Genomic DNA, 27,073 nt, shown 5'->3' with positions numbered 1-27,073 from the left:
CTCGAAACCGATACCGATACTTGCACGTAACAACATTTACGAGACCGGCACTCGGTGGAGGACCTCGTACCTCCACCAGATTCCGCAGTTTACGTTTTGTATCCCACAGAGAGGCCGGATCTGCATCCGGAACTCCAAAATCTAATCGGCTTGTTCTTGTCACCTACCAATCTCATCCACCAAGTTTTGGCAAAACCTGTCCACAACTTTTTTGAAATATCATGCTATACAGTATATCGTGTTTGACCCTATCTCTCAATGGTGAAGAATCACTGAGAGGATTAAAAAAAAACAAATTTCGAATCTGGATCTGGATTGAGATATTCATCAAAATTGAGTCAATCTGGCCTTGTTACACACCTATGGTGTTCACCAAGTTTCATCCGAATCCAATAACTTGTTTTTTTGAAATATCCTGCTCACAGAAATCCAGACAGACAGAAATATAGGCATGAATATATGATGCACTTGTCTGAGGGGTAGCTTTTGGGAGTTATGAACATTTTATTGTCACCATTGACAAAAAACACATTACCTTTGATATCTTCGGAACTAAGCATGACGGCATCACAAATGTGGTGTCTATACCCATGTTTTCAAGGTCAAGGAATGTAATGAAGCCATTGCATGTGTTTATTATTTACGTATATGTTACTCCTTAGTATATAAATGAGTATGACCATTAGCAGAAAACATTTTCATCAATATATTTCTATCTATACTTGACCGCATCACAAATGAGGTGTCATATTGAGTATCCCATGGTTTTATGGAAAATGGTTTGAAGATTATATATATATATACTAGTGCAAAAGCCCATCAAATGAAGGGTTGGAACAGTTTATGTAACGATGCAGACGCGTAAGCGTGCCAAAGTCTGCAGCCTCGGCCCAGTGTCAATGTGCTTATATCTTCTTTATTTATTACACATCATATGGATGTAAATGAACACGCGCTTTACTCTGCTCGCGTTGCACATCACATGCAGCAAATTTCACCTCCCTGCACCTTGCATTTATTCTTATTTTTAAAATGTTTTGTCCTTTGTGGAAAATGTTTTTCGACTTTGTTTAGTCCTAAAAAAAATAAACCGCAACGAACACACATTCGTGTTAAAAGCTTGGCCTTTAAAACCTACCCTTATGAAGGGGGACAGACATCTGTACAAACACAAATAACATTGTGTTTTATATGGTCGATATCTAACATGTGTGTTTCGGTTTCAGAAGCTGACACCATCACATCTGATTGCAGAAAAGAATGGGAGAAGCTTCCAAAGAGATTACGGGCAGATATACAATCACATGTGATGTGGAAAGCTCCAGCTGCTGGTCTGATAACAACACCAAAATACGTCATCATGGGAAACTCTTCATCAATGATCTCTCTGACTCTCTGAAAAATCCTCTCTATCTTTTTGCTGATGACTCCACTCTTTTCCACTCCATTCCTTATCCCTCAGATCGGCAGGCAGCACCCACTTCACTCTCTGCAGACCTGGACAAAATCAGACTGGTCAAACAAGTGGAACATGTCTTCTAATCTCGACAATTCTCACACTCTCCTTTTGTCTCTCCGAAAAAACCGTCTGGAAAACCCTCCCATCTACTTTCTCAACAATCCTCTCCAAGAAGTTCTGTCACTCAAGCTTTTGGGTCTCACTATCTGCTCTCACCGCAGGCAGGTTGGTGGTCTTTCCGTCTTCTACCGACTCCTCTCTGGCCTTGCCCCCCCCAGCTCTCTCTGGGCTCTGTCCCCCAAATATTCCTTCAGGACGCACAAGATCTGCCAGCATCCCTTTTCTGGTGACACTGCCAAAATCGAAACTCTCTGCTCACCTTCACTCTTTCATTCCTCTTTTTTCCTGCCTCTGGCACAAACCACACTCTCTTCAATCCCTCTCCTCTCTCTCCAGGTCTTTAGAAACAGTTGTTCACCACCATCTCTTATCTTTCCCCATCCAAAACCTTGATCTTTTCTACCCCCGTTAAAACACCCCAAATCCACCTCTTTCAATCTCCAACTTCATTCCTAAAATTCCTAGTAGTGTTCATTTGCTTTATACCATGTACCCTTTTCACCAGCACCTCCTCTCTCCCCACCAGCCCTTTCCCTTCCACAGATCTACCAACGCCCCCGTTCTACCAACGCCCTACCAACGCCCTGTTTTTGTGATTGTGTGCTTCCCTTTATTGAATGTTTTATGTGTCCGTTTATGTTTTTTGTGTTTAATGTGTTAGCTCTTACACGAGCCTCGATTTTGTATACAAAAAATATAAAACTAGAACAATGCGACTGTCGCCAATATGCCTTCACAGTCCCACAACGGGTAGATGCCATCACTCTGCATATGTATGGGTAGGGGATCACGTTTGTGAAGTTTCGTGTTGATCGGATAAGGTTCGTTTTTCTATCCAAGATGGTTGTAAAACCACGTGACCTATGACATCATTTTCATAATGAATATGTGCCACTGCTTTTCGCAAACAGGAAATAAACTGATTAAAGAATAAATTATATGATGAAAACTGATTGTACTAAACTCTATGTAGTAAGGGGAGACAAACCCATTTGTGTTCTGGGAAGATGGGGTGGTGTTATATGTTATCATATGTTACGATACATAAATAGTAGCAAGAAATGAGCTTCAATAAATTGATTTTATTTGTGTCCAAGGTTATTTATAAGGTAAAGATATTCATTATTTTAAGGATTATGTACATCCGACAGTACACTAATGGGAAATTGTCAATTTCAGAGCGATTTTGCTCGAGAGTTTCTGAAACTATGGGGAACAAGAAAGACCAATGAGAGATTGCAGACCCTTGCCATGACTTGTGTGGTTTTGTCCTTTGGGTCCTTTGTGTCATTTGGTCCTCTGGGACTTTTGAGTCATCGGGGTATTTTGGTTCCTTATGAGTCTTTCCATCTCTCTTTTGGTGTTCCTTTGGTCTTATGAGTCTTTTTGGTCCTTTGGGTCCTCAGAATATTAGGTCTTTTGGGTCCTCTGGGTATTTTGGGTCTTTGGGTGGGGTCTTTAAGGGTCTTTTGGGTCCTTTGGATATTTGGGAAGGGGAGTATTTTGGGTCTTCAGGGTCCTTGGGATCTTTGGGCTCCTCTGGATCTTTGGGGTCTTCGAAGTATTTTTTTTTTTTTTGTATACAAGATCGAGGCTTGTGTAAGAGCTAACATTAATCACAAAAAGACAAACTGGCACATAAAACATAAGATAAAGGGAGCGACAGACAAGATGGAGAGAGAGAGAGGGAAGCACACAAGTGCAACATTTGAGAGCAGGGACATTGGGAGATCTGTGGGAAGGAGAGGGATTGAGGGGAGGAGGCACGGGAATGGGGAGGGGGGGGGGGGGAGTGGGAGAGGTATATTTTGGATATTTAAGGGTCTTTGGGATCTTTGAGGATCCTCTGGGTCTTTAGGATATTTTGTGTCTTTAAGCGCATTGAGCATTTTTGGGGTCTTTGGGGCCTTCAGGGTCTTCGGGATATTTAAGGGTTTTCAGCATCTTATGGGCCTTTGGGGTATTTTGGATCCTCTGGATCTTTTGGGTCCTCTGAGTCTTAAAGGTTTTTATTATTCTACACGGTCTTAAAGCATCTTCGAGTTTGATAGGGACTTAGGGGTCTGAAATGCTCTTAGGCTTATAAAGGGTCTAAATGTTCTTAGGGATCTCAAATGGTCTGAGGGTTCAAGAGGCTCTCAAGTGTTTTAGGTGTGTTTGAAAGTGTTAGAGGTCCTAAGAGTTTTAAGGGTCTTAGGGTCTTTGTGTATCTTCATAATTCTTAGGTTCTTTGTGATCTTCATGAGACTCAAGGTTGTAAAGGTTCAAAAGGGTCTTAGTGGTGGCAAAAGCTCCTGGGGTTCTAAAGGGTCGAATGTAATTAATTAATATACTCACATTTTGTGTGGACAAACAAACAAGAAATATGTCGTGCATAGCATGATACTTGTGAAATCCCTAAAATAAGTTGTTGGCCTATGATGACCTAAAAATAATTGGTGGTTGAATTCAGTGACCTGGTATGCAAATCCTCTTAAAATTGCAAGTCAATCAGATGAAAAGTGAGGATTTTAGAAATTTGACAAAGTTGGTGACCTTTGGCCTATGTTGACATACTGACTTTTTGACCCCAAAAACAATAGGCTTCTTGCTTATGACCAACTCCACCATTTGGTGAAGTTTCATGAATATCGGTTGAAAATTGTGACCTGTAGGCGACTGACAGACATACAGACAGACATACAGACAGAATAACGCACAAGACCAACCAACAGACTTGAAAAAATATTCGATTTTCGCAAGTAACAAACAGACCCAAATGCAATACCCTCTTATCTGTCGATGGGAATGAATGAACTGATATACAGTCACGTGAAAAAGTAAGTACACCCTGTGGTGAAAATGTAAGTTGAACCCAGGTGTGACGCTCACTTAAACCGCTGGGCGGTGTCTATAAGACCTCGGGACATCCGCGACTCGAGGCCACTCCTGCGACTTTATACAATGACATGTAGAATTGAATGGTATGTACCCACTTATATTCTAGGCTTGCTTGCATTGACTGATATATCCAATCTTTCTCATATGATGCCTTGATCCTGACATATATGTTGCATGGTGTATTTTACAGGATGATGTTACGATCTAATTGAAATTAAACCTATCTATGGGACGAGTTGTGGATTTGGTTGATTTTCACAACACTTAATTTCAATTATGATCTTCGGAAATGGCGGGACACGAGTCTTGCGATGGCCGGATGAACGCAGATCACAGATGAGCGTTCCCGACATTCTCCGCGCTCCTGCGAGGCCCACCTCGGAGAAGAATGACCGGCGGAGGACCTGTCGAGCTAGCTCCAGCTACGGAGCTCCGACTACTCTCGCCGCCGGTCTGCCACAAAAGGACCGGATGCGATGGGGACCTCGCAAGCCTTTTGCGGGACCGCGTCGTCAAAACGCGAACTGCTCTCCTGAGGCCCGAACGCCGGAGCAGGCATGACGGACTCCGGCAAGACGCCTGGAGAACGATGCTACTGGGCAACGTCCTGCAGCCGAAACCCCGTCGGAACGACAGACCCGCTTGGAGCCGACGACCCGACCAACTGATTTGCGTGCCTCGGCCCGAGATGAGATGACCACGCGAGTGTTCACGACTCCCTTGACTGTCATGCCGCGCTCGGAAGCACCTCCACGCGCGAATCGCGTGCGTGGCACCCGTCGCGTGCACTGCTCTGTGAGGCCTATGATTCCGATCGCTGCTCGGAATCACCTCCTCCTACGCGACGCCGCACGCTGCACCCGTCGCGTGCGCTACTCTGTGCCCGACCGATCGCTGCTCGGAAGCACCTCCCCGCGCGAATCGCGCGCGCTGCACCCGTCGCGTGCACTACTCTGTGAGGCCTACGAGAGGCCTACGATTCCGATCGCTGCTCGGAATCACCTCCTCCTACACGCAGCCACGCTGCGCCCAATGCGGGCACCACTCTGCGAGGCCGGCGATTCCAATCGCTGCACGTCGGAATCACCTCCTCCCACGCGAATCGCGCGCTGCCCCATCGCGGGCACAACCCGATCAATCGCTGCTCGGTGGAATCACCTCCTACGCGCAAATCGCGCACTGCGCCCTTCGCGGGCACCACTCTGCGAGGCCGGCGATTCTGATCGCGGCTCGTCGAAATCCCACCTACGCGCGAATCGCGCGCTGCCCCATCGCGGGCACAACCCGATCAATCGCTGCTCGGTGGAATCACCTCCTACGCGCAAATCGCGCACTGCGTCCTTCGCGGGCACCACTCTGCGAGGCCGGCGATTCTGATCGCGGCTCGTCGAAATCCCACCTACATGTGGCTACTCAACGAGGCCAGCGAACTCCGCTGCCTGGAATCGCCTCAATGGAGGCTCGCTTGGCACCATTCAAGGACTCGCCGCAGCACGGATGAGTTTCTAAGGACGTCGAGCGGGACCTTCATAGCCTTTCACGACACTCGGGCTCATGCTTATGATAGATGATCATATACCATGTGTATTCTATATGACTAACTATGTCTAAAACTCCGGACAAAACACGGCCCGAAAGCTAAACAAACGAGACGCTACTTCAGGGCGTGATATGTATTCGATCCTTTGACCCGAAAGCTAACAAACGAGACGCTACTTCAGGGCGTGATATGTATTCGATCCTCTGACCCGAAAGCTAACAAACGAGACGCTACTTCAGGGCGTGATATGTATTCGATCCTTTGACCCGACAGCTAAACAAACGAGACGCTACTTCAGGTCGTGCAGTCTATCGCTGCCAAGCATGCTCGCCCTCTCGACTCGGCGTGCTCGCCCTCTCGACTCGGCGAAGCCGCACTGGTTCAACGGGCCGAGCTCAACTTTCGGTTTCCCTCGTACGCGGTGCGCCCTAGATAATACTTTTCGCTCGTCGGCCGGGTTCGTATTCCGTACACCGATCTCGAGCCCGCTCGAATGCTGCTGCCCAATGGACGCGAGACTTTAGATTTCGGAGTGCTACTTTACTCCGTCTGGGGATACCGCTCAGCTGGAACTCGCCGTCAAACCCGCCCGCACGCGCCCGAACCAATTGATGACGTCATCGACTAAATCACGCGTTTGCTTTACAGCGCCATTTAACTGTTTCCCGCGCTTGCGTCATCAGAGTTCGACTACCTGGGTACCTCTACAGATAGCAGAAATACTCAATCTGACCGCCCCTGCCCGAAAGTGCGTGTCATAACGTGGCGGCCTTCGAGGGCGACTAGCCAACATCGAGGACTTATGCCGTTAATCGATAAGGCGCGGGGCATTTGGGGGTGCACGGTGACCCCATGACACGGTGACATTGAGCGTTGCGCCCGACTCCCTCGTCTCCTGAGCAAGCCACGTGGGCACCGGCCCGCCGGATCGCCCTTGACTCTGGGCTTGTTGCTTCTAGGACAGGTCTCTTGGCTCGCCTCCACACATTTCGAGACTGCGAGACGCCTCGCCCGGCCGCTGCCTGATTGCGTTCCCTCTGACCCAGACTGTGAAGGTCGCTCGACTTCGGTGCGCGGTGCGCGGCTGTTATCTCACACTTCACGCCCGGGGGGGGGGGGGGGGGGGGAATGGATGAGTGAGGGGGTGAGATGATGGTCCATCCATCCGGGCCATCCTCTTGGCTGTCGATCCATCCATCCGGGCCATCCTCTTGGAAGTCGATCCATCCATCCAGGCCATCCTCTTGGATGTCGATCCATCCGGGCCATCCTCTTGGATGTCGATCCATCCATCCGGGCCATTCTCTTGGATGTCGATCCATCCGGGACGTTTTCCATTTCTCGATCTCGACGTTTTCTCTCCGGGACAATCCCTCCGGGACGGTAGCCAGTATAGCTGGTATCGCCGCGTAGTCAATAGGACGGGCCATGGATACAATCCATCCGGGACGTCTCTCGGTAGCCGGTACGGCCGAATGGGCCATGGATGGACAATCCATCCGGGACGTTCTCTCGGTAGCCGGTAGCCGGTATAGCCGATCTTCTCCGATCCTCTGCGCGCTGTGCTGCAGGTCGGGAGATTCTGCGCGCTTCGCTGGGAAGGCGCATTTCGGTCGTTTTGTGCGTCGTCGTAACTGCCATGCCGGTCGTTCGGGCAGCCTACGGAGGGCACTCGTGGCAAACGTTTTGCTTGAAACTATTTGCCGGAGCTTGTAATTCGTACGCGCTGCCGTCAGAGAGCGCTCGAGTCTCGTGATTTCAAAACAGGGGGACTCCGGGGTATCACGTAACTCTCGTTATGGCTCTCGTCGGTTCTCTCCCTCGGCAATTCCATGACATGGATCTAATGTGGATCGACCATGTACCCTTGGGAGCCAAGGCAGGTACAGACTTACTGTAATGGACTTACTGTAATGGCCTCCTGTCATGTAATCTTACTTACTGTTACAACTCCTAGGCCGGTACAGACTTACTGTAATTGACTTACACTGTCATGGCCTCCTGTCATGTAATCTTACTTACTGTTACAGCTTACTGTAAAGAGGCTTACTGATTTACACATCTTCCACATCGACACATCTTCCTGTAATGTGTTGCCTTGCGACGAATAGACATGGCTTACGGATTTACACATCTTCCACATCGACACATCTGCCTGAAATGCGTTGCATTGCGACGAATGGACATTCGCTCTTCGACAAGGTACACCTTATGTAATGCGTTGCATATCGCAAAGGTACACCTTATCCAGCACATAGGCCTGTGAGACTAGACTATTGTGACCCACAGGCTCATCGTCTGCCAGTATCGGACATGTTTGCTAACCAGGCTATGAGTGCGCCTAGAGAACATCTGCCGTCCTTCCCTTCGCCTGATACACCCCTGCCTGAAGCGGTGAGGGCACTGAGGTGCCCCTCCGACACCTGCCTCCAGCGGCTACTCCGAAGCAGGGGACTCCGGATTTGGGGACGTCGTACCCGGTAGTTTCCGAACCTGTGCTGGCAGGGTAATTCGCCACACTGACCTCTACGGATGGACCGACTGACCTGTACTACTGATAATGGATTCGTTTCGTATAGCGCTTTCCAGGAAGCCCTAAAGACGCTTTGACAGTGTGCGAAACATAACACAATGGCGCAAAGACAAGAATCAATAGGGATATTTCTTTGACACCCTAATAATGATATAATGACTTCCTCTACCCATTAATGCTGACGCGCGCTCGCTTCCTGCCTAGTGGCAGCATAGTTCTAATGGCGGGGAGAATGTGGTGAAAATGTAAGTTGAACCCAGGTGTGACGCTCACTTAAACCGCTGGGCGGTGTTTATAAGACCTCGGGACGTCCGCGACTCGAGGCCACTCCTGCGACTTTATACAATGACATGTAGAATTGAATGGTATGTACCCACTTATATTCTAGGCTTGCTTGCATTGACTGATATATCCAATCTTTCTCATATGATGCCTTGATCCTGACATATATGTTGCATGGTGTATTTTACAGGATGATGTTACGATCTAATTGAAATTAAACCTATCTATGGGACGAGTTGTGGATTTGGTTGATTTTCACAACACACCCCATGTAAAGTTTTGACGTTTTCAACATATTTCAACATACAGCTATTTTTTTTTTTTTTTTTTTGTATACAAGGTCGAGGCTCGTGAAAGAGCTAACATTCATCAAACAAACAAATCAAACAAAGTATATAAAAAGGGTAGCGGTCGACAAGATGGGGAGAGAAGGGGAGGAAGCACACAAACACAACATTTGAGAGCAGGGACATCGGGAGATGTGTGGGAGGGAGAGGGCCTGGGGGGAGGCAGGATAGGTATAAAACGCAAGGACACCAAGGACTTCCAGGAGAGAAGTCAAACGTCACCTCAAAAAAGTGGATTTGGGGTGAAATTAGCGGGGGTAGAAAAGATCAAGGTTTTTGGATTGGGGAAGATAAGAGATGGTGGTGAACAGCCGTTTTAAAGACCTGGAGGGAGGAGTGGGATTGAAGAGAGTGAGGGAGTTTGTTCCAGAGGTGGGAGAAAAGAGGAATGAAGGAGTGAAGGTGAGCAGAGAGTCTTGATTTTGGCAGTTTAACCATAAGAGGGTTGCAGGCAGATCTTGTGCGACCTGCAGGAATATTTGGGGGACAGAGCCCAGAGAGAGCTGGGGGAGCAAGGCCGGAGAGGAGTCGGTAGAAGTAGGAAAGCCCACCAACCTGCCTGCGGTGATTAAGTGAAAGGCCCTCGGAGATAGTGTCATCGCGGCAGATTCCAATGATTCTGAATGCTTTGGTTTCAACAGCGTGAAGACGAGCTAGGTGTGAAGCAGGAGCACCAGCCCAGAGGGGAGAGCAGTACTCCATTGAGCTGCGGATGAAAGCCTTGTATGTGGTGAGGAGCTCAGGTGTACCAAGGAAGGACTTCGCACGACGGAGGATGCCCAGTCGGCGACTGGCTTTGGAGGCCAGCTTGGAAATGTGGTTTTCCCAGGAAAGATCATGGCAGATAGTGAGACCCAAAAGCTTGAGTGACAGAACTTCTTGGAGAGGATTATTCAGAAAGTAGATGGGAGGGTTGTCCAGTCGGTCTTTTCGGAGAGACATCGTAAGAGTGTGAGATTTGTCAGGATTGAAAGACATGTTCCACTTGTTTGCCCAGTCTGTGATTTTGTCCAGGTCTGCAGAGAGTGAGGAGGCTGCAGACTGCCGATCTGAGGGATGAGGAATGGAGCGGCAGAGAGTGGAGTCATCAGCAAAGAGAAAGAGAGGATTTTCAAGAGAGTCTTAGAGATCATTGATGAAGACCAGAAAAAGCACAGGGCCCAGAACACTGCCTTGGGGAACTCCAGCCTGAACAGGAAGAGGAGATGACAGAAACCCATTCAGGGCCACACGTTGACTACGACTGGAGAGGAATTCCGCCAGCCATGCATGGAGATTTCCATGGATACCAAAGGAGGAGAGTTTGGTGAGCAGAGCGGGGTGCCAGACCGTATCGAAGGCACGTGATATGTCGAGGGAGACAGCTCTAATTTCCTGTTTGGCATTGAGGACCTCCATCCATTGTTGAGACAGCAGAAGCAGCATGTCCAGAGTAGAGTGACCTGGTCTGAAACCAAATTGATGATCAGAGATCAAGCCATTGGAGAAGAGGAAAGATTTCATATCCGAAGCAATGATGGATTCCATGACTTTGCTGATAATTGGGAGAAGGCTGATTGGTCTGTAGTTGCTAGGATCTGTTTTTGCACCTTTTTGTGCAAAGCGGTGATGTTGGCTGATTTCCAAGCAGATAGCAGTTGACCTTGAGCAAAAGAGAGGGTGAAGAGAACAGAGAGTGGGAGAGAAAGAGCAGAAGAACAGGATTTTAGGACCCGTGGGCTGATGCCGTCAGGTCCAGTTGCAGAATCAGAGTCGAGGGTTGACAGAAACTTTTCCACCTTGTCAGGAGGAAAGGACACGGAGTCCAGGAGCAGCTGGGTACGACTGGGTATGGTGGGTACAGAGAGGGATGGGTTTGGGACACAAGATTTAGAGGCAAACACAGAGTTGAGGCATTCAGCTTTTTCATGTGCGGAGTCAGCTGTGTAGCCATTTGAGGTAAGGGAGGGGATGGAGGGGGAACAAACACCAGAAACAGATTTGACCAGACGCCACCAGGATTTGGAAGAGGGAGACAGATAAGAGAGTTCGGTCTTGAGAACGGAGAGATATTGTTTCCTGGCTCTCCTGAGGGTGGACACACACTTGTTTCGGGCTTTGTGAAAGGAAATGAGATTTCCTTCCGTTGGATTTGTTTTCCAGGAGACTAAGGCAAGTTGTTTCTGGGCAACAGCCTCACCACAAGATTCCGTGTACCATGGATGGGAGGAAGGGTATGACAACTGAAGACGAGATGGGATAAATCTGTGCATGAGAGAGAGCAATTTACTTTGGAAGAATTCCCAGGATGAGTTGATGTCAAAAGTGGTAGAGATGGGAGACCAGTCCAGATGATTTATGGCTGCTTGAAGACCGTGCCAGTTGGCCTGAGTGAAATGCCAGACTCGTCGACGCTGAGCAGGCTCTCTGAGAATGGCCAGAGAGATGTCCACTTTAACAAGCACATGATCAGATGATCCGATTGGAGCAGAAGAAGAGCAGCAGACATTTTCAGGGAAGTTAGTCATAACCAAGTCCAGAAGAGAAGATGCTCCGTTGACTGAGATCGGGTCGGGAAATTGACAGATTGTGTCAGTCCCAGTGAGTCGCAGAAGTCCTTTGCTGAGGAGCCATGGCTGGTGAGAGAGGTACCCACACCCAGCCAACTGGAATGGTGACAATTGAAATCACCACATATGAGGAAGAGAGAGTTGGGATGAGTAGATAGAAGTTGGTCCATCTTATCAGACAGCGAGATGTAGATGGAGTCATCACTGTTTGGTGGACGGTACAACACACATATGAACAAGAGGTGGGAGCGAAGGGGAAGCCGTAGCCAGAGGTATTCCTGGGGGTGAAGTGGAGAGAGTGCAGTGCAGGACGAGTGAGGAAGAGAGTTTTTGATAAAGATAGCAACCCCACCTCCAGGATGAGGCTCAGGTCTATCATACTGGAGGAGGGAGTAACCCGGGAGAGATACTAAGGAATCAGAGACATCATGAAGGAGGAAAGTTTCTGTTAAGCAGATCACGTCTGGTTTGACAGAAACAACCTGTATGGAGAGATCAGTTAGGTTTGACCGAAGGCCCCGGATGTTTGAAGTCCATACCGTTAATGAAGAGGAAGGGGGAGCATTGGATACAGAACAGGGGGGAGGAGGGGTAGGGTAAGATGTGGAAGAGGTAGGGAGAGCTGTTGAAGGTGTGTCAGAGATTTCAGAATAGCTCGGAGAAAGGGAAGGATGGGGCAGACAAAAGGTTTGATGGTGATTGGTTGAGGCACAATGAGGTGTTATTTGAGGAGGGGGTGGAGCGAGGCAGAAGGTTGGGGGAGATGGAGGTGAGAGTTGGAAGGGAGAAGAAGCGGAGAGGACGCTTTGAGGAGGAGGGGTGAGAGGGGGGAAATGGAGAAGAAATGAGGGTGGGGAGATTTGAAGGGGAGGGGCGAGGGGGGAGTTTGGGAGGGAAGGGACAAGGGGAGGGATTTGAAAGGGATGGGATATGGGGGAGATTTGGAGGGGAGGGGTGAGGGAGGAGTCTAGGAGGGGAGGGGCGAGGGGGCGTCTTGGCGGGGAGGGGTGAGGGGGTTGTTTAGGAGGGAGGGAGCAAGGGGGGAGATTTGAAAGGTATGGGTGATGGGGAAGATTTGGAGGGGAGGGGTGATGGGGAAGATTTGGAGGGGAGGGGTTATGGGGAAGATTTGGAGGGGAGGGGTGAGATTGGATTTTAGAAAGTGTACGATTAATGGGAAACGAACATTTATTGCAAAATGAATTTCTTGTGACCTTCGAGTCAAAAATATGTTTAAGGACGCTGGATGGAGGATGGAGTGCAGGAGAGTTTCGGGAATGTAGAAAAAGCCACTATAAGAGATGGAATTTTTTTTTGGGATGAATCGATTTGGTGAGCAAGTCAAAAGCAGCCTTTTAAAGAAGAAGAAGAAAAAGGTGTTATAATAGACGACGGAATACAGAACTTGAGGGGAAAGTGTAAACATTGTAGGGTTAATAACAGTGAAAACTATCTGGGGAAATGGGCGGGAAACACGTGTTCGAAGAACGAACGAACGAATAAGAATGAATAAACAAATGAGAACAAAGAATAAGAACAGAGAAGGAAATGTTTTTTTTTGAATTTTTGTTTTTTTTGAGTTGAGATTTACACAAGGAAGTAGGCTATGGGGTGAAAAGACTGGGAAAAGCAGAGAACGAAAGTTATTGGAGCACAAACGACGGACCGCTGAGAGAAAAACAAAGCCTCAAGGTTGTACACTGTACAAGGCCTCAAAAGACACGAGACGAATTAACACGATTTTCTATACAGGTATGAAAGATTTGCACCGAAAAATCTTCCTCGGGACACAATATACGTACACACACCATAAAATAAATACAGTTATAACGAAAATACAAATGGGAACAATTACTTAACTTCGATTTCGATGGAGAGCGTGGAGAGCTGCGAATAAACGAAACCTCGCCGGCAAGACCGGGACAATTTATTTGATATTTGATCTTCATTTCAACAATATTGAGAGATGAAGGTGATATAATACAACAAATATCATGAAACATTTACATTTTGTAGTCCAATGTATAATTTAAATAAACATGAATGCAAATTTCTCATGTGGAAAAAGTAAGTACACCCCTACATTTATCACTACTTCAAATACATAAAATTAGAATCAGGTGCACCAGCTCAGGTGCAAATGATTACAACATCGTTAGAGAGGATCTTGGAGGAATCTGTGGTATTTAAACCTCAGACATTTAGTTTGGTTTGCTCTTTGTTGTTGAAGTGTGCGGCGTCACCATGCCGAGATCAAAAGAGCTCTCTGAGGCCTTCAGAAAGAAGGTTATAGATGCCTACGAGTCTGGGAAGGGATTTAAAAAGATCTCCAAACAATTTTAAATCAATCATTCGACTGTCCGGAAGATCATCTACAAGTGGAGAAGATTCCAAACAACTGCCAACTTGTTCAGGCCAGGCCGCCCCAGCAAGTTCAGCCCGAGAGCAGACCGCAAGATGCTGAAAGAAGTCTCTAAGAACCCCAGAATGTCATCACGGGACCTACAGGTAGCTCTTACCACTGTCGATGTCAAAGTGCACGAGTCTACCATTAGAAAGAGGCTGCACAAATTTGATCTGCATGGGAGGTGTGCCAGGAGGAAACCTTTGCTGTCCAGAAAGAACATCAGGGCAAGACTAAAGTTTGCCAATGAACACCTCGGCAAAGACCAGCACTTCTGGAACAATGTGCTCTGGACAGATGAGTCAAAGTTAGAGCTATTTGGCCACAGTACCAGAAGACATGTTTGGTGAACCCAAAGAGAGCATTTGAACACAAGAACCTGATACCAACTGTAAAGCATGGTGGTGGAAATATTGTGGTTTGGGGCAGCTTTGCTTCATCAGGGCCTGGGCAGCTCACCATCATAGAATCCACTATGAATTCTTCATTGTACCAGAGGGTGCTTGATTATAATGTGAGGCCATCTGTCGGAAAATTGAAGATCAACCGAAGGTGGACCTTGCAACATGACAATGACCCTAAACATACCAGTAAATCCACCAAGGAATGGCTGAAAAGAAAGAAATGGAGGGTTCTGGAATGGCCAAGTCAAAGCCCGGATCTAAATCCCATCGAGATGCTGTGGGGGGATTTGAAACGAGCTGCGCATGCAAGAAACCCCTCAAACATCGTACAGCTGAAAGAATTTTGCATGGAGGAGTGGGCAAAAATTTCTCCCAGTCGATGTCAGAGACTGGTAGACAGTTATAAGAAACGCCTACTTGAGGTTGTTTCTGCCAAAAGGGGCAATACCACCTATTAGAGCCAAGGGTGTACTTACTTTTTCCACATGCGAAATTTAAATTTATGTTTATTTAAATTATACAATGGACTACAAAATGTAAATGTTTCATGATATTTGTTATATTACATCACCTTTATCTATCAATATTGTTGAAATGAAGATCAAATAGCTGTATGTTGAAATATGTTGAAAAAGTCAAAACTTTACATGGGGTGTACTTACTTTTTCACGTGACTGTACTAAGAAAAGTTCTGAGGTTGATGGAATGTTTCTTTTTATTATTTGTTGAAAACCAAAACAAATCCTACCGCTTCCACATTATGAAAGAAATTGATTGTTGCAGATCGACGATAATGGATTATTGCAGAATGTCAAGATATCCTGATTAATATTGTTATGGAACCGGGTTTGGGGTTCCACCATGAGGGGCCTTCTCAGGCTCCTGCTGAACGACTGGTCCTGAGACCATCAGCTGCAGATAACGCCACAGTCCGGCAGGTTGTTAATTAACCACGAATGCCAATTAAATGACCACAACATCGCTCAAGGTCCCCCTTCTGACACTGTTTACCTGGGGGTGACGTAGCCTACCTAACCTGGGATTGAGCCCTCGGTACATACTTTTCTTATTTGATCAGATGCAGCCGAGCAAGCTGCCAAGCACGTATTGGCTAATGTTGTGGAGCCAATTGGTTAGGGAAAAGGTGTTCCAAACTCCTACTATTGCACCTTAGCTGAGTCAATAGGAAAGAGACAAAATGAGCAGGTTTAACACAACTGTTTATCAGAATTGCAAGAAGTGTTTACAAGCACAAAAGATACATGACACATTTACAAAGCAATTATTAATACAAGTAAGTGGCACAATAAAATAAACCACGCAGTCAATAATCACAACCCCAAAAGTCTTAATCCACTTTTCGCTTAAACCCCTCTGCAATTTAATTACCTAACACTTATGACATGGGCCCATCAGACATGCTCCGAGGAAATTAGACAGAAAGAAATCGAACAGGGGGGAGATTCAGGGCTTGCTTGAAACCCTTTGACTCACCTGAGTAGCGCCGTTGGTTGGGAACCAGTCCTGACACAGTTGGGATTGGGAGGGGAATCAAGGCCAGTATGGAATTGTGGTGCTGTGTAGTGCAGTGTACAGTCGTGCAACCTCATCTTCCAACAGAGATATCTGCCTTGCCTGCCTGCATTCCACTGCCACTTGGATAGCACCTCGTGCCCAGCACAACACACGTCTCTCTCTTAGCGCAATGGGTCTTTTTCCAGTGCAACATGGGTCTTTCTTCAAGTGACAGGCAGGTGCTTCCTCCTCCTCCACAGCATATCTATGGCTCGGTCCAAATACAGCAAAACCCTCTTGCGCTTCACCATTTACCCTTGCTTAAGCGGGACAGAGCCTGGTCCCGAACAGAGCATCTTCATTGGTGCGCCTCCAAATGCTCCGCCCGCTCTCCTGTCAATCATGGGCCCCGAATGCAACGCACTGCAGTCGCACCCTCTCCAACGGATTTCACTGCTCTTCAGCATTCCTGACAAAGTCCATTTAAACTGGTGTGGTGTTGTTGCTTCCCTATGTGGTTGGTGTGAGTTGCTTGCTGGTGCTTAATAAATCCGGTGAGTGCTGTGTGTAAAATATGGGCTATATTGGGGACTAAGGATTATAATTTCAAGCGATTATTCCCCATGGCTCGTCGATTATATTTATGAAGTATCGAATTGATCAGTGAAGCGATTCTGGAGAATATTTTTTTACGTTTTTATTTTCAATCCAATATGGCCACCAGACGACGTGGCTGTTGGTATCACAAGTTCAATTCTTCACTCACATTGTGTCATAGATCAGATGTGTGAAGTTTCAGATTTTTCGGGTAAGGAGTTAGATTCAACCAATTATGACCGTTATCCCCCTATATAACCCATGGAGATATTTATGACATATGCCAAGTTTCTATTTTTTTGTTGAGCGGTTTTGGAGATGTCCAAGTCTTTTCCTTTAATCCAATATGGCTGCCATACCATATGACCTATGACATCAGAGTTATCGACAACGTTTTTCTCCATGGGGAGTCCTTCCTTTGTTTAAAGTTTCACATCAATCGGAGAAGCGGTTGTAGAGTCATATCAATGCCATAACCAGGAAGTAGATCCTGAGGAAATCATTGAGTGCCTTCGGTACAGTAATGTACGAGTATTTCTCATTCAAATCTTTTGGATACGGAGGGCATGGTTGTTTGGAATTGGATCATTTTACCTCACCTCGAAGATGGCAAGCCGCGTAACACAGCATGCTTGAAGTGTCAGTGTAGTCTTCTGGGTGTGACTAACTCATCCTTGACCTTCATATACTGTTGTTCTAGCTTCTGTGTTGTGAGACTGCTCAGTACTATGAGAATTGCCTCCCACGGTCATTATAAAAAATGAGGATGCTCTCACTGAATTCAGTCTCGAGTTTCCATCTGACGTTTCATGATAACAGCTAACCCTAACATCTCGCATGTTTTGACCTCAGAAACACCAAGGGAGATCATGAATGAGTTCAGCTTTGTTGTCAGCTCAGTCATTGGTACAACTCTAGGTTCAGCAATTATATCGTTTCTTACGTGTGGTCAAATAGCATGTCATACACAGTTTTCTCAGCATCAAAGTATAAAAGATCTGGATCATGAATTTCTTCGGAACCTGTTGATTTCCTTGGACATTCTCTTGCGCACTGATGAAAGCAAGAGTGATGATAGTGGGCTTCTGCTGCTGTAAGTTCTCTCGATGCAACTGCCAAGAGTTTGGTATCATGCGTCCTCTTCTTTGCCAAGAAGCTTGAATCCTGACATCTGAGTGCAGTCCACAGCATTTTGTTAATGGTCCTCGCATTTTAGACTTCTTAACTGTATATTTACTACTTCTGTCATAGAATATGTAGTACACTTTGTCATATATCCTTTCTTTAGTGACATGTGCTTGTCTTGATGATTGTCTCACATCTGAGAACTGGATTATAAGGTGGTTTGTTGATGTTCTTACATCTGTGTTTTTTTTTGTAGGTGAATGTGGAGCAACAGTGTCTGTGATACAAGATATCTGGCACTTCATATATGTAAGATGCATCGCATACAATTGGTTTCAAATTCCACACATTGGCTGCTTCCAGTCGAGTTTTTATGCCTCTGCCGACAAAGTCGCCGGAGGCATTATGTTTTTGGGTTGTCCGTCCGTCCGTAGGTCTGTCCGTCCGTCCGTACGCGTTAAACCTCGTTTTTCTGAGCAACCACATGTCCGATTGAGACGGAACTTTCAGGGTAGGAGTGACACCCATTCAGAATGTTTTTATGATAATTGTGATGTCATAGGTCACGAGGTATGGCAGCCATCTTGGATTAAATGCAAATAATTAAACATATTTTTCAGAAACCGCTGAATGGAAAAATTTGAAACTTCGCACATTGTCGAGTACTCCCCATGGGGAACAAAAGCATGATAATGAGGACATCATAGGTGAAGTGGTATACCAGCCAAAAATGTTTTCATCGAATTCCTTATCCTAAAAATCTGAAATTGCCTGCACATGATTTATGACCCATTTGTATTGAAATATTAAATTTATGACATCATAGGTTACATGGTTTGGCAGCCATATTGGATTGAAGGGAAATATTAAATAATTATATCTCTGAAACCGTTCACCCTATCGTTGTGAAATTTTACAAACATGTATACTGGTTGGTTTTGTGAGATATTCTGTCTGTTTGTCTGTCAATCGCCGACATGTCACAATTTTAAACTGATCTTTACAAAACTTTACCAAAGGGTAGAGTTGGTCATGAATAAGAAGCCTATTCATTTTGACGTCAAAATATGAAAAGGTCAAACATAGGCCAAAGGTCAACTGTGTGAAATTTTTTTAATCCTCAATTTTCATCTGATTGACAAATTTGAAGAGGATTTGCATATCTGGTCATTGAATTAAACCACCAATTATTTTTGAGGGCAACATCGGCCAAAAGGTCAATATAGGCCAAAGGTCAACAACTTATTTTAGGTATTTCGCAAGTATCGTGCTATGCACGACATATTTCTTGTTTGTTTGTATTAGACAGGATATCTCAAAAATTTGTGGACGGATTCAGACGAAATTTGGTGGAGAGGTTGGGTATGTGACAAGGAAGAATTGGTTCAATTTTGGTTTAGATCTCGATCCGGATACAAGAATATTTCAATATTACCAAGTAATTCCTCACCATTCGGTGATTGGGTCAAAAACGATATGTAGCATGATATTTCAAAAAGTTGAGGATGACTTTCGACCAAACTTGGTGGATGAGTTGCATAAGTGACAAGAACAAACCGTTTAGATTTTGGTTCAGGTCCGGATCCAGATCAGACCTATCAATGGGAAAGAAAACGTAAACTGTTCAGCCTGGCGGAGGTGTGTTACATCCATTCTGTGTTCGAGCTCCTTCACGAATTTCAACACTTCACACAGAAAAAACACAAAGTACCTCCCAATGTTAATTTTTGTATCTTCTGGCCATCGTTTTACTTTGTGTTTGAATGACCATGTTTCTCTGTAGAGATTAGAATATTAAAAGCTAAGCATTCTTTATGATTATTTCTTAAATTTCAGTGAAGGTTGTGCCGTCAGTGCATGCTTGCCTAATCATACAACATGTGGTAGGACATCCATCAGAGGACGCCTCTTCGTGGTGGTTGTACCTCCCCCCCCCCCCCCCCAATGCAAGCCGGGGGCCAAATCCTCCCCATTCTTCCCTGCTGCCCGGATCCGTTAGGGCAGCGTGGTCACGGTCAGAGTGCCGATCGTTCCCATGGACCGGCCCTTTCCCTCTTGTCTGTGTCTCTTCTACCTGTCTTTCTCCCTCTCCAAGTCTGTCATGGTTCTGACTTCGTGAAGGTGGGGGTACACCATCCTGGATGTGGGGGATCTCTGGGTCGCTCCTGCGAGATCGATCGGCTGTCGCTGTGCCGCAGGCTTGTCCAAGAGCACTGCCTGGGGCTATACATCAACAACAACAACAACAACAACAACAATCTATAGTAATTGTAAAACCGAACTTGACTTTTGATGAATAATTGCAATTGCTTTTCTAAGTATATGCACATAAGTTTTAAACATTGTGGTATTTTCTGTAAAGGCATTGACTGGTTGTTCTTCTGAGCGCACCAAGTCACAGTGCAATTTGAAACTTATAGAAAGTAAAACTTTTCAAAAGTACAATTGCAATGGCTATATCGCTCAGCTAATCCTTGTGATTGAATCACAGCTGCATGAAGGTCTTTAGAACCATTCACTTGGAAAAAATCATTTGGACCTCAGGGAATTATCTGATATCACAGCTCAGACACCATTTGTCCCTTCCTACAAATATAAATCTGGACCTTATAAAATCAAAACGCATGTATTTATCATTTCTGAAGCCTATCAAGACATTTATCAACCAACATATGCGAGCGCTCACCCATCATTTGAAACTTTAGTAAATTTTCTTTCTTAGAAACTATTATTACACGTCTGGGATGCGACATTGATACAATACTGTATAAGGACCCATTGAAGTGAAGTATTTCATGTTTCATGACGAGACTAATCTGGGGAAAATATAAATTTACCTACTTCCTGCTGGTATTTATAGGCCTACAAGGGAAGCAGGCCTCTTTACGCCATGACGATGGATACATAGCATAATACAACCATAAAAACACACTAGAGGTTATTCCGAACAATTTACAGGTATACGAGTCAAAGTGAAGGCAGAAGAAGAGAGATTCAACGAACATGCTGGATTCTTTGAAGATGGGGAAATTTGACTTGTCAGATGCCTGAGTAATGTTATCAATTGGGCTTGCCCGCCACCACACCATGCTGGCACGCCATCACATTTCACGAGACTTAAACATCAATCATGGGTACCCTGAGGGAGATGGCACAGCTCAGACTGCCGGGATGCAAGCTTAAGGCTGCAGGAACTCTGCCATATCACCGGTGTATGTGAAAATACACATTTCCACTTGGCTTTCCCTTTTTCGCTGAATTCTTCCATTTGTCCTGCAAACGCATCTATCATTTGTGCTTCCACCCAATTGCGCAACGCACCCACGGCATCGTTTTTACTATTGAATACACTGTTGGGCATGAACGGAAGAGTCTGTGCTTAAGACTAGCGTCACGAGGTGCAATCCTTTGCTTACAGAATGAATGATTGCTAGCAATCGTCTTCTAGAGACAAAATGCATTTTTTCATCATCAAAAGTGTCTTTTTATATTAAAATTAGTGCATGCACACTCGAAAGCAAAGCTGTGGCACTTGTCAAATATATGTGGGTGATCAAAAAGTTGATGAGCAATCAGACACACAAAATAATTCAAGATACACAAACATGTAAAAATTTAAACATACAAGTACAGTACTGTATATATTAATCATGAGCAATATTTCTTACTAATGATATTGTTGCGGATTCGAATCCACTCTCTGGCTGGCAATCCTCAAACCAATGAAACACGGTTAATTCCATAATGCGGCGGGTTGCTACCCAACCACGGACGCCATCTATGACGTTCAATTCAGGCAGGGTCCAGCGTCAAAATTTGCTTTACCTTTCCGGCGAATTAAACCACCCCAGATGGAGTGCCGTGATTTATCATACGGCCGAACGATACAGCAAGTGGAAACGTTGGCTAATGGTTTCTCAAAATGAAATGACGGGGGTGAACTCCCTGTGCTACACACCATGTTTAACCAATGGAGGCTGACAATCGGAGAGTTTGGGAAATGGTTTATCCAGTCAACAACAGGCACTTATTTACAAGCAGCGTCACAAAAGAAACGTTCTTACCCCTAGCACAGAAACCCTTATTATTCAGTCACTTATTAACAGGTCTACAACACAGGCACCTCAGACATACCAGGATTTTTTTTTTTTTGTATACAAGATCGAGGCTCGTGTAAGAGTTAACATTAATTACAAGAAGACAAACTGACATTTAAAACCTAAGATAAAGGGAGCGGCAGACAAGATGGGGATGGAGAGGGAAGCACACAAGTACAACATTTTAGAACTGGGACATCGGGAGATCTGTGGGAGGGAGAGGGCTTGGGGGGAGGATGCACGGGAAGGGTGGGGGGGGGGGGGAGTGGGAGAGGTAGAAAACACATGGACACTGCTCGGACTTCTAGGAAAGAAGTCGGAATTTCAAAAAAGTGGATCTGGGGTGAATTAACGGGGGTAGAAAAGATCAAGGTTTTGGATGGGGGAAGATAAGAGATGATGGCGAACAGCTGTTTTAAAGACCTGGAGGGAGGAGTGGGATTGAAGAGAGTGAGGGAGTTTATTCCAGAGGCGGGAGAAAAGAGGAATGAAAGAGTGAAGGTGAGCAGAGAGTCTTGATTTTGGCAATTTCACCAAAGAGGGTTGCTGGCAGATCTTGTGCGACCTGTAGGAATATTTGGGGGACAGAGCCAGATAAAGCTGGGGGAGCAAGGCCGGAGAGGAGTCGGACGAAGACAGAAAGACCACCAACCTGCCTGCAATGAGTGAGTGAAAGGCCCTCACAATCAGCTTCATCGTGGGAGATTCCAATGATTCTGAAAGCTTTGGTTTCAACAACGTGAAGACTAGCTAGGTGTGAGACAGGAGCACCAGCCCAGAGGGGAGAGCAGTATTCCATTGAGCTGCGGATGAAAGCCAGGTATGTGGTGAAGAGCTCAGGTGTGCCAAGGAAGGACTTCACACGACGGAGGATGCCCAGTTGGCGACTGGCTTTGGAGGCCAGCTTGGAAATGTGGTTTTCCCAGGATTCGGACGAAATTTGGCAGGGATGTAGCGTATGTCACGACGACGAAATGATTTCATTTTGGTGAAGATCCGGATTCAGATCCGGCTACTAGAATTTTTAAAGTGATTCTTCACCATTGGGATATCGGGCCAAAAACGATACATAGCAGGATATCTCAAAAAGTTGTGCCCTGATTTGGACGAAACTTGGTGGATCAGTTGGGTGTCTGACAAGGACAAAGCGATTCGATTTTGGTGAAGATCTGAATATGATTCGGATATGAGAATTATTTAATTTTTTAAGTGATTCTTCACTATTGGGAGATTGGGCTAAAACCGATACATTGCGGGATATCTCAAAAAAGTTAGGGATGGATTTGGACGAAACTTGGTGGACCGGTTGTGTGTGTGACAAGGAAGAATCGATTCGATTTTGGTGAAGATCTGAATATGATTCGGAAATGAGAATTTTTTTTTTTCAGTGATTCTTCACCATTGAGTGATATGGCCAACCAGGTGGAGGTATGCTGTCGACTGAGCACCGTTATAGTTTGGAGAATGTAATCTTGTTTTTATTTTCTGTTCACAAACGTCCCTTTGGCAGAGGCCATTGATATTTGCGCCCATCTGCTATACCACACGGAACATGACCATCCGCCCATTTCTGAATTTGTCCGTGGAATTGAGGAACATGGCTACAAGGGACGTGGAATTTAGCTTGCACAACATTATCTTTGTCAAAATTGATGGTGTGGCCATGGCCTCTTGCTTGGGCCCAATGTTGGCAAACATTTTTGGCCTTGTTGATAGGTTCTTCTTCTTCCTCTCATTCAATATGCACACATTTCACCTGAGGAGTGGATCCGGTCTTATGGATCCGGTCTTTTTAATCCGGTCTTATGGAAATGTCCTCCAAATGTCTCTGTTGATGTCTATATTGTCGTACTAAGCATTTTTTTAATCAGTAGGAGCGTTGGACAATTCTTCAGCATCCATAACTGATGTACTCAGTCAACAGTCTCCAAACCGTTCACAACTGAAGGAATTATCGCTGCGGCAATGGAGGAACCTTCACTTCTGAGTTATCTTTGACTTGGTCTGCAAAGCGTTCTGACATTTGCATTTTCGTTTGTCTCATCTGCAGTTAGATGTGCGTGGTTGCACAACGTCCTTGCACACAAAGCGATGATAATTACACTACTTGACATTTTAGTAATAGTGCATTAAAACTTTATTGTTTGACTTGGATAAGTCTCATCTGCGGTTATGCTGCAGACATAAAGCAATTAGCATTTTGAAAGCTTGCCCATTTCAAATAAAGACTTCCTTGATTTCGTGCCAGGTTCTCGGTTTTTTTGTTTTTTTGGACTATTAAAGATCCCAGGTCTTCATTGCAACAATGCACACTCTTTCCCTTCAATTTTATATTTGACAAAACAACTACCAAGCTGTACACATTATTTTCATTCCAAATTTTATATGAAGAGTCAAAATAGCATTTGGCTGAAACACGTTTTAAACTACAATTGATTTGTTAACTACGTGACTGGTTGACCTTTTTTGGTTTTTAATGCTAGTAAATAAAATCCCTCCTGATACAAAGGGGTTAATTGCCCCAGTTTTATGATTTACCCACACTAAGCAGGTGGAAGCCCAAAATCGCAAACAAAAATGTACACTGCTCCATCCCTAATCCATCTCCAGGCGCTAAATGACGTCATCGCTGGGTACCGAAGGGGGCCCGGCGATGACGTGCGCTGAAAGGGAGCACGGAGTTGTCACTCGGATTGTTTTCTTGTTTGTTTGTCCACGCGATATCTCAGCCATCCTTTGAGCTAGGAAGCTAAAAGTTCGGCACAATAGTGAGCACGTGCTTTGGCAAAAAAGTATTTTTTATTTTTTGATTAATCAATTAATTGATTAATTATTTAATTATTGTCGATCTATTAAGTACTTTTTTTCTCTCTCATCTGGGCAATATCGCAGGCACCTTTTGAGTGAGGAAGCTGATACTTGGACACAACAGTGACCAAGTGATTTGGCTATAAAAGATATTTTTGATTTATCGATAAATCAAATAATCAATTAATTATTTAAGTTTTTCAATTAATGACTTATTTAATTAATTTTCAAAAAGTTACAGCTTCGGATGAAACACTGGTGGTTGAGGTATGCTATTAGCCAATTGATTCAGAAATTAATTATTTTACGATTATTATGTATTTATTTTAATTATGCAATTAATTAATCAATTATTGCACACTTCTCCCTCCCAATACAGTCTCTATGTGCTGCATGCATTGCCGGGCGCCGAAGGCACTTCAAAGGCTGAAGGCGCCCCAGCAATGCCGCCCGCTGGAGGATATGTTATTTATTTATTTTGTATGGGGGTGGTGTATTTTGAATGTATCTGTACTTGTTTTCAGAAATTTTATGAAAACTCCCACTAGCTTTGGGACACTTGCAGGAGACCCCAAAAGGCACACAGAAAATTTGGTGGGGCCGGCTTCAAAAGCGAAAAATTGCGGCATCTCTTGGGTGGAAACCACGAATCTCAATTGTATGGAGAAATTGCTGAAGCCTCAAATGTTTGTTTGAACCTTTTGTTCTACCATTCGCTTAGAAACAGTCAAGCGTTATCATGTCAACGTGACATCATACTTCGGTGCTACATTCTCCCAACCTGTTGCCATTTACGTATGTGCAGAGTGAGAAACTCTGCGATAAAACTTACTATTTCCTGTAAAACTCACCGTCTGCCATAAAGTCTCCCCCATGGATGGCAAGCCCATGTGGATTGTGAGGTGTGACAAAATGCATAATTTACAAAGGAAGAAGGCCCAGAACAGTCTACTTATGCTTTCATTGGTCTAAATAAGGGGTCATACCGATTATTGAAAAGAGCATTCTAAATTCACCTTTCCATCTACCTGTGCATACTATTGTTCAGGCAAATCGTGCAGGACCTCCTCCTCATGTAAATACACGACATGACGAAACGTATGCGTACACCCCTTCTAATTAGTGGATTCGGCTGTTTCAGGTACACCCATTGCTGACAGGTGTATATAATGAAGCACACAGCCATGCCATCTCCATAGACAAACATTGGCAGTAGAATGGGCTGTATTGAAGAGCTCAGTGACTTTCAACTTGGCACCGTCATAGGATGCCACCTTTCCAACAAGTCAGTTCGTCAAATTTCTGCCCTGCTAGAGCTGCCCCGGTCAACTGCAAGCGCTGTTATTGTGAAGTGGAAACGTCTAGGAGCAACAACAGCTCAGCAGTGAAGTGGTAGGCCACACGAGCTCACAGAACGAGACTGCCTAGTGCTGAAACATGTAGTGCGTAAAAATCGTCTGTCCTCGGTTGCAACACTCACTACCGAGTTCAAAACTGCCTCTGGAAGCAACATCAGCACAATAACTGTTCGTCGGGAGCTTCATGAAATGGGTTTCCATGGCTGAGCAGTCGCACACAAGCTTAAGATCACCATGCGCAATGCCAAGAGTCAGCTGGAGTGGTGTAAAGCTCACCGCCATTGGACTCTGGAGCAATGGAAACGTGTTCTCTGGAGTGATGAATCATGCTTCACCATCTGGCAGTCCGACGGACGAATCTGGGTTTGGCGGATGCCAGGAGAACGCTACCTGCCCGAATGCATAGTGCCAACTGTAAAGTTTGGAGGAGGAATAATGGTCTGGGGCTGTTTTTCATGGTTCAGGCTAGGCCCCTTGGTTCCGGTGAAGGGAAATCTTAACGCTACAGCAATCAGCATACAATGACATTCTAGACGATTGTGTGCTTCCAACTTTGTGGCACCAGTTTGGGGAAGGCCCTTTCCTGTTTCAGCATGACAATGCCCCCGTGTACAAAGCGAAGTCCATATAGAAATGGTTTGTCCAGATTGGTGTGGAGGAACTTTACTGGCTTGCACAGAGCCCTGACTTCAACCCCATCGAAAACCTTTGGGATGAATTGGAACGCCAACAGCGGGCCAGGCCTAATTGCCCAACATCAGTGCCTGACCTCACTCATGCTATTGTGGCTGAATGGAAGCAAATCCCTGCAGCAATGTTCCAAGATCTAGTGGAAAGCCTTCCCAGAAGAGTGGAGGCTGTTATAGCAGCAAAGGGGGGCAAACTCCATATTAATGCCCATGATTTTGGAATAAGATGTTCGACGAGCACATACGGGTGTGATGTTCGGGTGTCCACATACTTTTAGCCATGTAGTGTAGATGTGACCATGTGACCCCATTATAAGGCATCTATTTATTACACTTACACACTTACACAGGGTAGGAAGGGATAGG

General features: G+C 45.3%; 1 long non-coding RNA gene across 1 annotated transcript; it reads left to right on the top strand.

Moving 5' to 3' along the window:
• The first annotated feature begins 4,489 nt into the window (after window positions 1-4,489).
• Window positions 4,490-4,691, top strand: LOC144892074 (uncharacterized). Its single transcript, XR_013623382.1, has 2 exons — window positions 4,490-4,542; window positions 4,650-4,691. It is a non-coding gene; the product is annotated as an uncharacterized LOC144892074 (long non-coding RNA).
• Window positions 4,692-27,073: the final 22,382 nt, after the last annotated feature.

This window comes from Myxine glutinosa, chromosome 5, assembly GCF_964187855.1.
Source record: "Myxine glutinosa chromosome 5, kmMyxGlut1.1, whole genome shotgun sequence".
NCBI lineage: Eukaryota > Metazoa > Chordata > Myxini > Myxiniformes > Myxinidae > Myxine > Myxine glutinosa.
The sequence above is the reverse complement of the archived record's forward strand: the minus strand, read 5'-3'. Positions and strand labels throughout refer to the sequence as shown.